General features: G+C 35.0%; 1 long non-coding RNA gene across 1 annotated transcript in view; it reads left to right on the plus strand.

Annotated features, from left to right (window-relative positions):
- The window catches only part of LOC102969832, a 51,228-nt gene extending 38,735 nt beyond the window's left edge, over positions 1-12,493 (plus strand). The window contains exons 5-6 of the long non-coding RNA XR_006218765.1: positions 5,964-6,074; positions 12,454-12,493. This is a non-coding gene — a long non-coding RNA (uncharacterized LOC102969832). The remainder of the gene's footprint in view (positions 1-5,963; positions 6,075-12,453) is intronic.
- Positions 12,494-12,694: the final 201 nt, after the last annotated feature.

Here is a 12,694-nt window from a genome sequence, read left to right on the forward strand (position 1 = left end):
TTTAGCATCCTCCTAACTGCTCCTCTGTAACTGTTAGAGGTATCTTTCTAGAATACAATTGTGTCTCTTGGAAACCATAGTAGTTTCAGTAATGTCTAAACGATACCTAATACCTGTTTTTATCACCATCTGGGCAGAATTAGATGCCCATTCTGTTTAGCTATTATAACACTCTGTACATACTTCATTTAGAGTTTTTGACTCACTGAATAATTATTGTGAAAAAGGGGTAAGCTATTTAAAACAGTAAATACAATAAATTCTCAGATAAACACACATAATCCTATCTTGCTATTTTTGTTTTCTAAAGGCAATTCATGTCTGTTAAAAAAGATCCATATAGTTACCTTTCACCCACAGAGCTTGATGGGGAAGAATAAAAACTTACACGTGTTTAAAGGGAAAAGACCCAAACTACAAATTTCTGTAGGTTCGTTCGCTAAGGAGTTCGTAACTAGAGTGAACGGTCTTTCATTTAACAGGCCACCTTCATGAATTTGTATATATGCAAAACTGGCATGAAGCTAATTTCTCTGCATACTAAAGTGACAGGTGATGGGGATTTTGCATATTCTTGTGGTAACATGAGGGAGAGGGGTTTAGGGAGCCAGAGAAGTAATATGAGGAGGAAATATGAGAAAGATTTTGAAGGAAAGGTTATGCAACATGGAACTCTTTTTGAGTTGGGGAACCTCAATCAATCAAACAAACAAACAAATGATTAAGTAAATAAATAAATAAAAATAAAACATCCAGTGAGATTTCCCCAGAATGGGAATTGCCAAAGGACTTGTAAGAATGGTTGCATCCAGCATTTAATATTAAGTCATTTGCTCTTCTGTGCATTTATAGTGGTCATTGTCTGTCTTTAAAACATCTCTTCCACTCTTCCCTGACTATGTAGCAACCATTTGGATGAACCTTTCTTTTTCCTCCAGTAGTGACAGCAAATTGGTCTAAATAATCAGGTAATCCCATAATACCATTTAAACGGTGATTAGTTTGAAAACAACGTAGGCTTAATCCAGTCAACACGTTTCCTGACATTTTCTGAGGCACAGGAGTTGGTTTAGGGAAGATCTATTCAGAAGAGCCTCAAGACTTTGTGTCTAATGGTTGTGAGAATTGTCTTGCCTGTCCAACTGCATGTGGTGACATAGTTTCAATTTCTGACAGCAGTTATCCTTTGATCACATGGGGACCCATCCTTAGGAAGACTGTAATTGTGAATAACAGAGATGGAATAATGGAAAGAAAAAGATGAGTCTTTGATGACTTGATGTAGTCACTAAGATCAAATGGCCTATATAAACTGATCTTGAAGGCTTCCAAATCTCTTGTCTAGATTTCAACTTAGATGACCCAGTGAATCTCATTTACTGAATAAAACCAAACTCTTAATTCCCCCCACTTCCAAAAACTTCTCCTACAGCATTTGCTATAAATTTTATTTATTGTTTTATTTAATTGGATAATTGATATACAGTATTATATTGGTTTCAAGTGTACAACATAGTAATTCAACATTTATATACATTATGAAATGGTCACCACAGTAAGTCTATTTACCAACTGTTTTCATGCAAAGTTGTTACAATATTATTGACTATATTCCCTATGTTGTACACTACACCCTTGTGTCTTATTTATTTTATAACTGGAAGATTGTAGCTCCTTTTTTTTTTTTTAAGTTTATTTAGTTTGAGAGAGAAAGAGAGAGAAAAAGAGAAATAGCATGTGCACATGGGGCAGAGGGAGAGGCACAGAAAGAGCAGGTTCCATGCTCTCAGCACAGACCCTGACTCTGGGCTTGAACTCACAAACCTTGACCTGAGATCATTACATGAGCTGAAATCAAGAGTCTGATGCTTACCAGACTGAGCCACCCAGGCACACCTGAAGATTGTACCTCTTAAAACCCTTCTCCTAATTATTCCAACCCCCTACCTAACCTCCTTTCTGGCAACCATCAGTTTGTTTTCTGAATCAGTCTGTTTCTGTTTTCCTTTGTATATTCATTTGTTTGGTTTCCTTAGATTCCACAAATGAAAAAATATGGTATTTGTCCTCCTCTGTCTGACTTATTTCACTTTATATAATAGCCTCTAGGTCCATCCATGTTGTCACAAATGGCAAGATTTCATTCTTTTATGAATGAATAATATTTCATTATATAGTGGACATTTAGGTTGCTTCCATGTCTTGGCTATTGTAAATAAAGTTGCGATGAACATAGAGTGCATATGTCTTTTCGAATTAGTGTTTTCATTTTCTTCAGATAATGGTAGTTCTATTTTTAATTTTTTTAAGGAACCTCCATATTGTTTTCCATAGTGGCTGTGCCAATTTACATCCCTATCAACAGTATCTGAGGATCGCCTTTGGTTCACAGCCTTGACAACACTTGTTATTTCTTGCCTTTTTGATAATAGCCATTTGACAGATGTAAAGTGACATCTCATTGTGGTTTTGATTTGCATCTACCTGATTTGCACTAACCTGATGGTTAGTGATGTTGAACATCTCTTCATGTGCCTGTTGGCCACCTGCATTTCCTCTTTGCAAAAATGTTTATTCAGGTTCTCTGCCCATATTTTTAGTTGGATTGTTTGTTTTTTGATATTGTATGAGTTCTTTATATATTTCCGTTGTTAACCCCTTTTTGGCTATACCATTTGTGAATATATTCATCCACTTATTTGGTTGCCTTTTCATTTTGGTAATGGTTTCCTTCACTGTGCAAAAGTTTTTTTGGTTTGATGTAGTCCCTTTTACTTATTTTTGCTTTTGTTGTTTTTGCCTGAGGAGGTAAATCCAAAAAATATCGGTAAAACCAATGTCAGAGGGCTTACTGCCTATATTTTCTTTTAGGAGTTTCATGACTTTGGGTTTTAGATTTAAGTTTTTAAATCATTTTGAGGTTTTGTTTGTTTATGGTTTAAGAAAGTGGTTCACTTTCATTATTTTGCATATAGCTGTCCAGTTTTCCCAACAGCATTTATTGAAGAGACTATCTTTTCTCCAGTGTATATTCTTGCCTCCTTTATTGTATTGACCATATATGTGTGGATTTATTCCTGGGCTCTCCATTCTGTTCCATTGATTTATGTGTCTGTTTTTGTGCCATTATTATACTGATTTGATTACTATTGCACTGTAGTACAGTTTGAAATCTGGGAGCATGATACCTGTAGCTTTAATATTCCTCAAGATTGCCTTGGCTATTCAGGCTCTTTGTGGTGTCCTACAAATTTGGGGGTTGTTTGTTCTAGTTCTGTGAAAAATATCATTGGTATCTTGATAGAGATTTTATTGAATCAATAGATGTTAGGTAGTATTGGTATTTTAATAATATTAATTCTCCCAATCCATGAGTGTGGTATATCTTTCCATTATTTGTACTGTCTTCATTTTTTTCATCAGTGTCTTATAGTTATTAGAGCACAACTTTTCATCTCTTTGGTTAAATATACTCCTAGATATTTTATTCTTTTTGATGCATTTGTAAATGGGATTGTTTTCTTAATTTAATTTGTGTTAGTTTACTATTTGTGGATAGAAACACAACATATTTCGTTACTAATTTGTCTATTGATTTTACTTTTTTTTTTTTTACTAATTCTATTAAATGGCACTTCTTTCCTCCCAGTTGTTCCCTTTTTTCTCTTACAACCCATATGTATTCCATTAGCAAATTTTGTCAGCTTTTCAATCAAAATGTATACAGAATCTTACCATTTTATTATTTCTGTTATCATTACCCTAATCTAAACCCACATTATCTCTCTCATGGATTATAACCATAGCCTCCAAAATGCCTCTCTGCTTTTACTCTTGCCATCCTATTCTCTATTCAGTAAACATAGTGATTCCCTAAAATGTAAGTTAAACCAAGCCAGTCTTTAGTCATAAATTTCCACTATCAGTAAAAGCCCACGTACATTCATTTGGCCTAAAAAGCTCTCTGATATGGACCTCAGTTATCTTCCAGACCTCATACACTACTTTCCTGGTCTCTCACACTGACTTCCTTACTTTTCTTCAAATTCAGTGTCGCTCTGTTGCTGTTTTCTCTGCCTAGAACTCCTGTCTTTCAGATGTTCTCATTGCTCACTTCCTCAATTCCTTCAAGTTTCTTTTCAAATGCCACCTTTTCAACAAGTTCTTCCTTGACTCCCCTAACAGATGAACTAAAATAAATAAATAAAAGGTGAACTATACCTTATGCCCTTCTCTCCCCTAGTCTTATCTCTAGTATGATCACTGTACATACATATTTATTTATTTGCTTGCTTATCTGTTTCCCCCAAGAAAAATTCATCTCCCCAAGAACAGGGATTTTTTTTACTATTTTTTCACTACTAATTCCCAATGCCTGGACCAATAAAGCACTGTTTATTGAATGAATAAATAGTTTAGTACTATTTGAGTTTTTTTTTAAATTGATTACAACCAACAGATCCTAAGAGTACAGTTCTTATTTAATATCTTTTCACTGTACCCAACTTTTTAGGAAACTAAGATGAATATTAAGGTCTTGCATTTATGGGTGCTTTGGAAAAGATGAAACATAAATGTGATAATTCATCAAAAGGAGGAAATTGTCAGTTTGGGAGGAGAAACATGAACCTTCAGAGAAGCTAATAGATGGGAAAGAAGGCTATGATTTCCAACATACACATGATAGGAGCTTGAGTGAATTTATTTAAATATTAAGGGGAAGGTGGTAACTGTGGCTGAAGGAGTTGACATTTGGGTTAAATGATTTTTCCTTTGTACTGTGGGCTTTGGGGGAACAGGATTCTTCCATTTATCATTGTCCTGATATACAAAGAAGGTATTCAATACATAACTGTTGCATAAATTAAATAGCATTGGAGAAGAGCTCTAGAGTTAGTAATGCCAGTAGTTAGATATTAGAAATGTTATTTAGTCTGCCTTTTCTAGGCCTTAGTACTTTTATCTGTAAGATGAAAGTGCTGGACTTCATAATTAAGTTCTTCACAACTATAAAATATTCTATAATTTTAACTGCTTATGTATGAGTGGAGACATGCATATACTTTCATCTAACAGAAATAAAGATATACTTCTTAAAAATTTCCTTTGCAAATATATTTTGGTTAATATAGCTGCCATCAATTTGGCTTATAAAATAGTGTTTTCAATGATCTTTTAGCATGATAGATTAACTTTTATGTTCAGAAAGCCATTTCCTCTGAATGCTGCTGAATTCACACTTCGCTAATGGCAAGGATCCGATTAGAACTAATTTCATAGTGATTCTTTGACATTTTCAAACATAGAAATGTGTGCTTTTCTGAATAAAAGTGAGAACATATCATAAATTGTAAAAGTTACTATTAAAGTTCAGTCTAATATTGGATAGTAGTTATGAAATGAAAAGTGCCTTAAAGGCTAACCTCTTGCAAAATAAGAGCTTTCCATAAGTTTCCCCGTCCCTCCATTTCTTTTACTTTCAGCTCCCATAGTGTCTATACCTGGGTCCACTGGAACTCTGTCTCTAGGTTTTGGTCTATCTCACTGGCCAATTCATCCGTTTCTTTGCTTCACTATTTGATAGAACTTAAAATTAGAGAAGCTGATAATGTCTCACAGAAAGCATAGGCCAACAATCAGCCTACCCAATAAGATTCAAGACAGAAACTAAACCTGTGGACAAGGTCAACATAGGAGGAAACAGAGACTTCCTATCACTTCCAGGTGACCTAGGTATTAGCAGTATATTCCCAAGTAATAAAGTAATTGATCTGAAAATTAATAAGGAAATCTGGGGTAGCAATACAGCATTTTGACATTTGTGACTGGATCACTAAGTTTCATTACCTAGGAACCAGGACTTTATTTCAAATCTACTTAAATTGGTAGAGTTGGTGCTCTTAGAAGACTTCTATCCTTGGTGGGAGTGAATTCAGAAACTAAATGATGGTCTTGTTCTACAGTTGGGCCTGTGGTAGAAGAAGCTAGAGAAAGTAAAGGAAGAAGGAAGAAAGAAGGGATTAAAAATGCCTTCATTTTTAGGGAAAGGAATCTGGAAGATCCAAGAATGAACGGTAAGATAAAAGAAAACCCAGACAAGAATACCTTGTTGAGACTAAGGAAGGAAATGGTTTAATAAACAGTATAGTTAGTTAAGGAGTGAATTTTCATCTTATCTATGATATCTATCTATGATTCCTCATGGCATAAGTTGAAAATGACAAAGTCAAAACTACTTTACAGAAGTGCCATATTGTATATTGACACATAGTTTTTCTATAAAAATTCAACAGAAGTCATTTTTTTTTTCCCACAAATTGGAATAGGTCCTTTCCTCCTTCCTTCCTTCCTTCCTTCCTTCCTTCCTTCCTTCCTTCCTTCCCTCTCAGCTCCATAAGACATAGTTGAATTTCATGTAGGGACCATGTTGCATGTACAAGACAATTTTTAACACTGGACTTACACTTGGTGAGCAAGTAGTTCACACTATGTGAGACCTACTGAGATGATGGTGAGTTGAAGTATCCCATCTGATGCCTGTTTTGGAGCAGGGCCTCATTGTCTGGAATAACACAAAAGTCACCTGCTTATGTTACCATTTTCTTTCCCTTGTCTTTCGCCAACTTTGAAATTTCAGAAGTTCAGTGCTTTGTGATGTGAGTATTCTTTTATGCCATTAAGAGGTCAGGAAGAATAGAGACTGGGGAAAGGTCATTTTAATGCCATTTTAGGGTGTTATAAATAATCCCTGAGTGTAATTTGTAGACCATATTGAGGAAAGGAAGTCAAATATCAGAGACAGCTAAGAGGAAACTTCTGGATGTGTTAGAGAAAGAGGTAAATATTGGTGGACATTATTGATAGCAATGTTTCTCAAGTATTTAGTATGGATAAGTATCTAGACAGTTTGGGTAAAGATGATGATTCTTCGGGGTGCCTGGATGGCTCAGTCAGTTGAGTATCCAACTTCAGCTCAGGTCATGATCTCACAGTTTGTGGGTTTGAACCCCGCATCTGGCTCTGTGCTGACAGCTCAGAGCCTGGAGCCTGCTTTGGATTTTGTGTTTCTCTCTCTCTCTGCCCCTCCCTTGCTCACACTGTTTCTCTGTCTCTCTGCCTCTTTCTCCCTCTCTCAAAAATAAAAAAAATAAACATTAAAAAAATTAAAAGATGATGTTTCTTCTGAAATTGGCCTCCATTCAGAAATTCTGATTCAGTAATATCAAAGTGGAGACCAGAAAATAGAACTTTAAATAAGAAAAAATATATTTCAGGTGTTGGTATCCTCAGATCACATGTTGAAGTTCTCAGGTCTTGAGACGGAGATGAGAAAGACCAAGATCATTCACTGGGGTTAGCTTCGAAAAGGAAGGGCAAGTTTTTTTCTGAGGCATAGGGGAAGATAAAAAATGAATATCAAGAGAGAGCTTAGCTAAGGTAGAATGAAGATAATAGTTTTAATTTAGACTGTAAGGCTAAAGGTGTTAAGACTTTGAGGTGAACTTTCAGGAGATAAGGACAGGGAAAGGAGAGCAGCCAGGAAAAGCTTGAAAAAATGGAAAAGGTTTGAAACAGTTCTTACAGCTGAGTGATTATGGCAAGGCTCTGAATCCCTTTGAGACATCATAATTTCATTATTAAATGATGAGATTGGGCATTATGGACTTTGAGGCCTTTTCCAGTTATAAACACTTCTATGATTCTACAGCAGTAGTCTCAAATATTTGTCAGCATATCATCCCTGAGAAATATGATGTACCCTTATCTGTAACAGTGATTGCTCTAGGTTTTTTCCCCAGTGAGGGCTGGTCCTCCAAAGATAGTATATATTCATCTTAAGAAAAATTGTTTCAAATAAAATATCTACTCTTAACCTCCCTCCTGACCTTAAGAATTATTTTCATAGGGAATAAATAGTCAACTAAAGACACAATTGCTAAATAGCAGTGATTAGCTAGTTTAAATTTAGTCAGTATACATTTTTAGGAAACTGGGTCTTCATGATTCCATGACTTTGTCCTATTTCAAGAAGCAAATCAATTAGTAACTTAGAGGGCAAGAGCAAAGATTTACCTCTAAATTTGTTTCTCTGTTTTCTCTTTATACTGCTGTTTTTTCATTATGGGCACTGTCTTTTGTTTGTTTGTTTACTTGTTTATTTTTCTCCTATCTACTTATCTTTCAACTTGACTAGTTCATCTTATTGACTTTACCCATTAGGAAACAGGTTTTATAGCATGCACAGAGGTAAGGGGGTTCAGACAAGCTATTGGAGAACAGTTAGGATAAAGAATTGCAGTCCATTCTATTCTTAGCAAGGTGTGGTAGGTGGCCCCTCTTGGATCTGAAGCCAAAGGCAGGCTGAAATGTGCAAATACAAAGCTAACATTTATTGAATGTTTATTGGGAATCAGAATACTACTATTAAAAGCAAGTACTCAGAAAGATGCCCTTGGGCATAAAAGGCTTGATGGTTAATTTTGTGTGTCAACTTGGTTAGGCCATGGTTCCCAATTTTTGATCAAATACCTTTTTAGATGTTGCTATGAAGGCATGTTTTAGATGTGATTGACATTTAAATCAGTCGACTTTGAGTAAAGCAGATCACTCTCAAAATGTGGGTGGGCCTTATCCAATCAGTTGAAGGTCTTAAGAGAAAAGACTGAGGTTCCCCAAAGAAAAGGAATTCTTCTTCCAAACTGCCTTTGAACTCAAGATTGCATCATCAACTCTTGCCAGAATTTCCATCATGATAGCCTGCCCTGTGAATTTCAGACTTGCTAGCCTCTGTATTACGTGTGCCAATTGCTTAAAATTCCTCTTTCAACTCACTCTTTCATATATATATATAGAGAGAGAGAGACAGGTTCTGTTTTTCTGGAGAACCCTGAAGAACCATAATACAAAAAGAAATTAGTGAATCTCGGTTCTTCCTACTGGTTCAGTGGCTTTACCTATTTGGGATGAAGAACACAGTTAAGACTCAGTGAACAGTATGCTCTCTACCCAGGAAAATGTGTATACATGCACATACATACAAAATTTTGCATAAATATACAAGGTGCCCAGCGATAAGAACCCTTGTTCTGGGTTTAAATGTCAAACTGATTTGCTTCTAAGTAAAATGCAATGAGACCTTCTAGGTGGGAGGTCTCATTGAATTTCACTCAGGACATAGGTAAGAATCAAAGGCCAAAAATATGGTGGACAAATAAGAATATAATTTGTGTTCTAAAGGGAGACACAAAGAGTGCTTCTATCAATGTGCTTTTGAAGGACATTAAAATGGCAAAACGCACACATGTCCAGAAGCACTCTGCTTGCCAATATAGGGTATGAAGCCAGAAAGTTAACGGGCAGAGAGGGCTCCTGTATGACAGCTGATTTGGCACAACAATTTGACCAAATATGCCCAGAACCCCACCTACTGGAGGAAAAACAGGAAATAGGTAAGGAAAAGGAGAGAATTCCAGACAGGTTCTTATTTTTAATACCAAATTATCAATGGAGGATTATTTAAATTCCTATACCAGAATTTAGAATATGCTTGTTCCTTATTATCAAGTGGAAAATTCTTCCTTTCCAGATGGTCTCCTAGAGATTTTGTAGAATTTTAGAGAGTTGATGTTCAATGTGCTACTTCTACAAGTAATGATCTGTGACCCATAAGTAAGAACAAAAAGTGGCTGCTAGGAATTAGTACAAAGAGGATTCAGATCCTGTGAAAGTTAGTAAAAAATTTAATAGAAAATAACTTCAACTATAAAATAAAGCAGTACAATATATCAAGAATGTTGTATGCTGAATTCAAAACGTCAGAGACCATTAGTTAACTTGCTTTGCCAGGTTAACTCATTTTTTACATGTATCAGAAAAAGCTTGTTCTGTCATCTCTGTGCATATATTTGCAACTTTTCATCGAATCATTGAATATAATTTAATGCTACACTGGTACCAAAAAGATTCAGACCCCTGCATGCCAAGAATTGTAAACTGTGGAAAGCAGAAAACTATTATAGCGTGTGTGTATATTTTTGCACTGAATTTAATGCCAGGTGAGGATCAGGCATTATCTATGAGTGCAGGCTCAACTCATAGGGTCATATTTTGTTGTGGACTGGGGAATAATGATATAGTAAACTCTGTGTATAATATGGTGTGATGATTAATTTTATGTGTCAACTTGACTGGGCCACAGGGTGCCCAGATATTTGCTCAAACATTATCTTGGGTGTTTCTGTGAGGTTGTTTATGGATGTGAATATATTTAAATAGGCAGAGTGAGGAAAGCAGATCACCCTCTGTAATCTGAGCAGATCTCATTCAGTTAGTTGAAAGCCTGACTCAAAGTGAAGGTAGGCTCTTCCTGGGACCCTAGCCTGCCTGCCTTCACACTGGAACTACACTATCCGCTCTCCTGGGTCTCAACCTTGCCAGCTTACCCTGTAGATATTGGAACTTGTCAGTCTCCATAATCACTTGAGTCAATTCCTTATTATCTCTCTCTCTCTCCCTCTCTCTCTCTCTCGTGTGTCTATAAATCACCCTATTGATTGCATTTTTTGGAGAACTCTAATACACATGGTATTGAAATGGTTTTAGCAGTTACTTTAAATTTTAGATTCTTCTATGATTGTTTATAATAGTGTTATTATAACCTTTATAGTTTTTCATAACTTTTTTATTACTTTTTTCAAATGAAATATAATTACTATTAAAGCTAAAATTGTTGGTAAAAATTTAAAAAAAGGAAAGAATCTAGCAATGAGATTCATCTGGTTTAAGATGAAGTAACATATATTATATTAAATGTTAAGCCATTATATATTATGCCAGAAATTCTTCTACAAAATCACTAGAAATTTAAAGAAAAAAATATGACAAGAAAGTTAAAGTTATTTTTGTTGGGGATAATTTTCATGGGAATAAAAATTACTCAAATCCTTAGTGTGTTTATGCAGTGAAATTTTGAAAAGAGTTCTACAATCTCTGCCAAGTTACAACATTATTTGAAACAAAACAAAGTGAGTATAAAAATAAAGCTTTCAAATTCTTTAAGAATAAATGGAACAGCTTAATGTTATCAAAAATGTATGCAAACATAATTTGAATCTGATGCTGAAAATGCACTTATTAAATGACATTCTATTATATCGCAACAATTATATTAGATTAGCAGGCAGCTAGGAAAATACAATTAGCACATTGTCTGAAAATAAAGCTAAGAGACAACAAGAATGTGCACACAAGTTACTTGACTAATTAGTTCATAGGCTGACATACATGAAATTTTTACAATTCAATTGGACAAGAGAACAAATATTCCAGAGCTCCCCATTTACTTGTTTGTTTACTGTGGTGTGAATAGAAGGGTACTTATTACTTTCTAAATCACTTGCCATAGAAAGAAGAAATTTGTTTTGAAATTTTGAGGGAAAATTTAACAAAAATTAGCATGTTATCCAAATTTTAAAAATGACACAAGTGAATATTTCATTACAAAACTTTAAATTTGTTTGAGTCCATTTACCCATAGTCTTTCAAAATTAACATGGCTCTAATTATGTGCCATACTTTAATCCATTGGTAAATATCATCTGACTTAATATCCTATGGGGTAGATATGATTAGTATTTCTAATTTTCATCTCAATAAAAAGGTTTAAAGATGTCAAGGTCAAATAGTAATTACATGGGAGAGGCAGAACTCTAGTCTCAGGTCTTTCAGACTTCAAAAATTATGTTCTTACCCATTGTTATAACTTGTCATAATTCAACTTGGCTATAATTACCTCTGAATCCTCTTCCATATTTGTGGATCAATCATGATCAAATGGGTCATGAAATTGCAAGGCATGCCATTCAAAACTGTTGCTTTTAGAACCGAATTTTCTATGTGAATCATGATTTTCTTTTAAATGCAAATCAAAACAAATAAAATTTCAAAATAAAGTTTAAATACTTTCATCTGCATTATGATTTGATTTAAAAAATCACATACTTCATATAAAACAAACATTTATGGTTATGTCGAATTCTGTAATATCTAATTTTCATGTCAAAAACTGGTAATCAACCCGGGCACCTGGGTGGCTCAGTCGGTTAAGCAGCCAATTTAGGCTCAGGTCATGCTCTCACCGCGATAACGGTTAGTGGGTTCAAGCCCTGTGTTGGGCCCTGTGCTGAAAGCTCAGAGCCTGGAGCCTGCATCTCCCTCTCTGTGCCTCTTTCTCTCTCTCTCATTCCCTCTCAAAATTAAATAAATATTTCATGGATATTTGGGCTCTTTCCATAATTAGGCTATTGTTGAAAGAGCTGCTATAAACATTGGGGTACACATGCCCTATGAATCAGCACTCCTTTATCCTTTGGATAAGTTCCTAATAGCGCTATTGCTGGGTGGTAGGGTAGTTGTATTTTTAATTTTTTGAGGAACCTCCATTCTGTTTTCCAGAGTGGCTGCACCAGTTTGCATTCCCACCAACAATGCAGAGCGTTCCTGTTTCTCCACATCCTTGCCAACATTCATGTTATTTACAGATAAAATTATTTCAATACATCAAAAATATTTGAATATTAAAAATTTTAAAAAAAGAAACCAAAGAAAATGAGTAGTGTTTTCAAGAAAAAGTGAATTCCTGTTCACCAATAAAAGTATATGAATTATACATTAGTCAGTGATTAAGTTATCAAAA

This window comes from Panthera tigris, chromosome B3 (genome assembly GCF_018350195.1).
Source record: "Panthera tigris isolate Pti1 chromosome B3, P.tigris_Pti1_mat1.1, whole genome shotgun sequence".
NCBI lineage: Eukaryota > Metazoa > Chordata > Mammalia > Carnivora > Felidae > Panthera > Panthera tigris.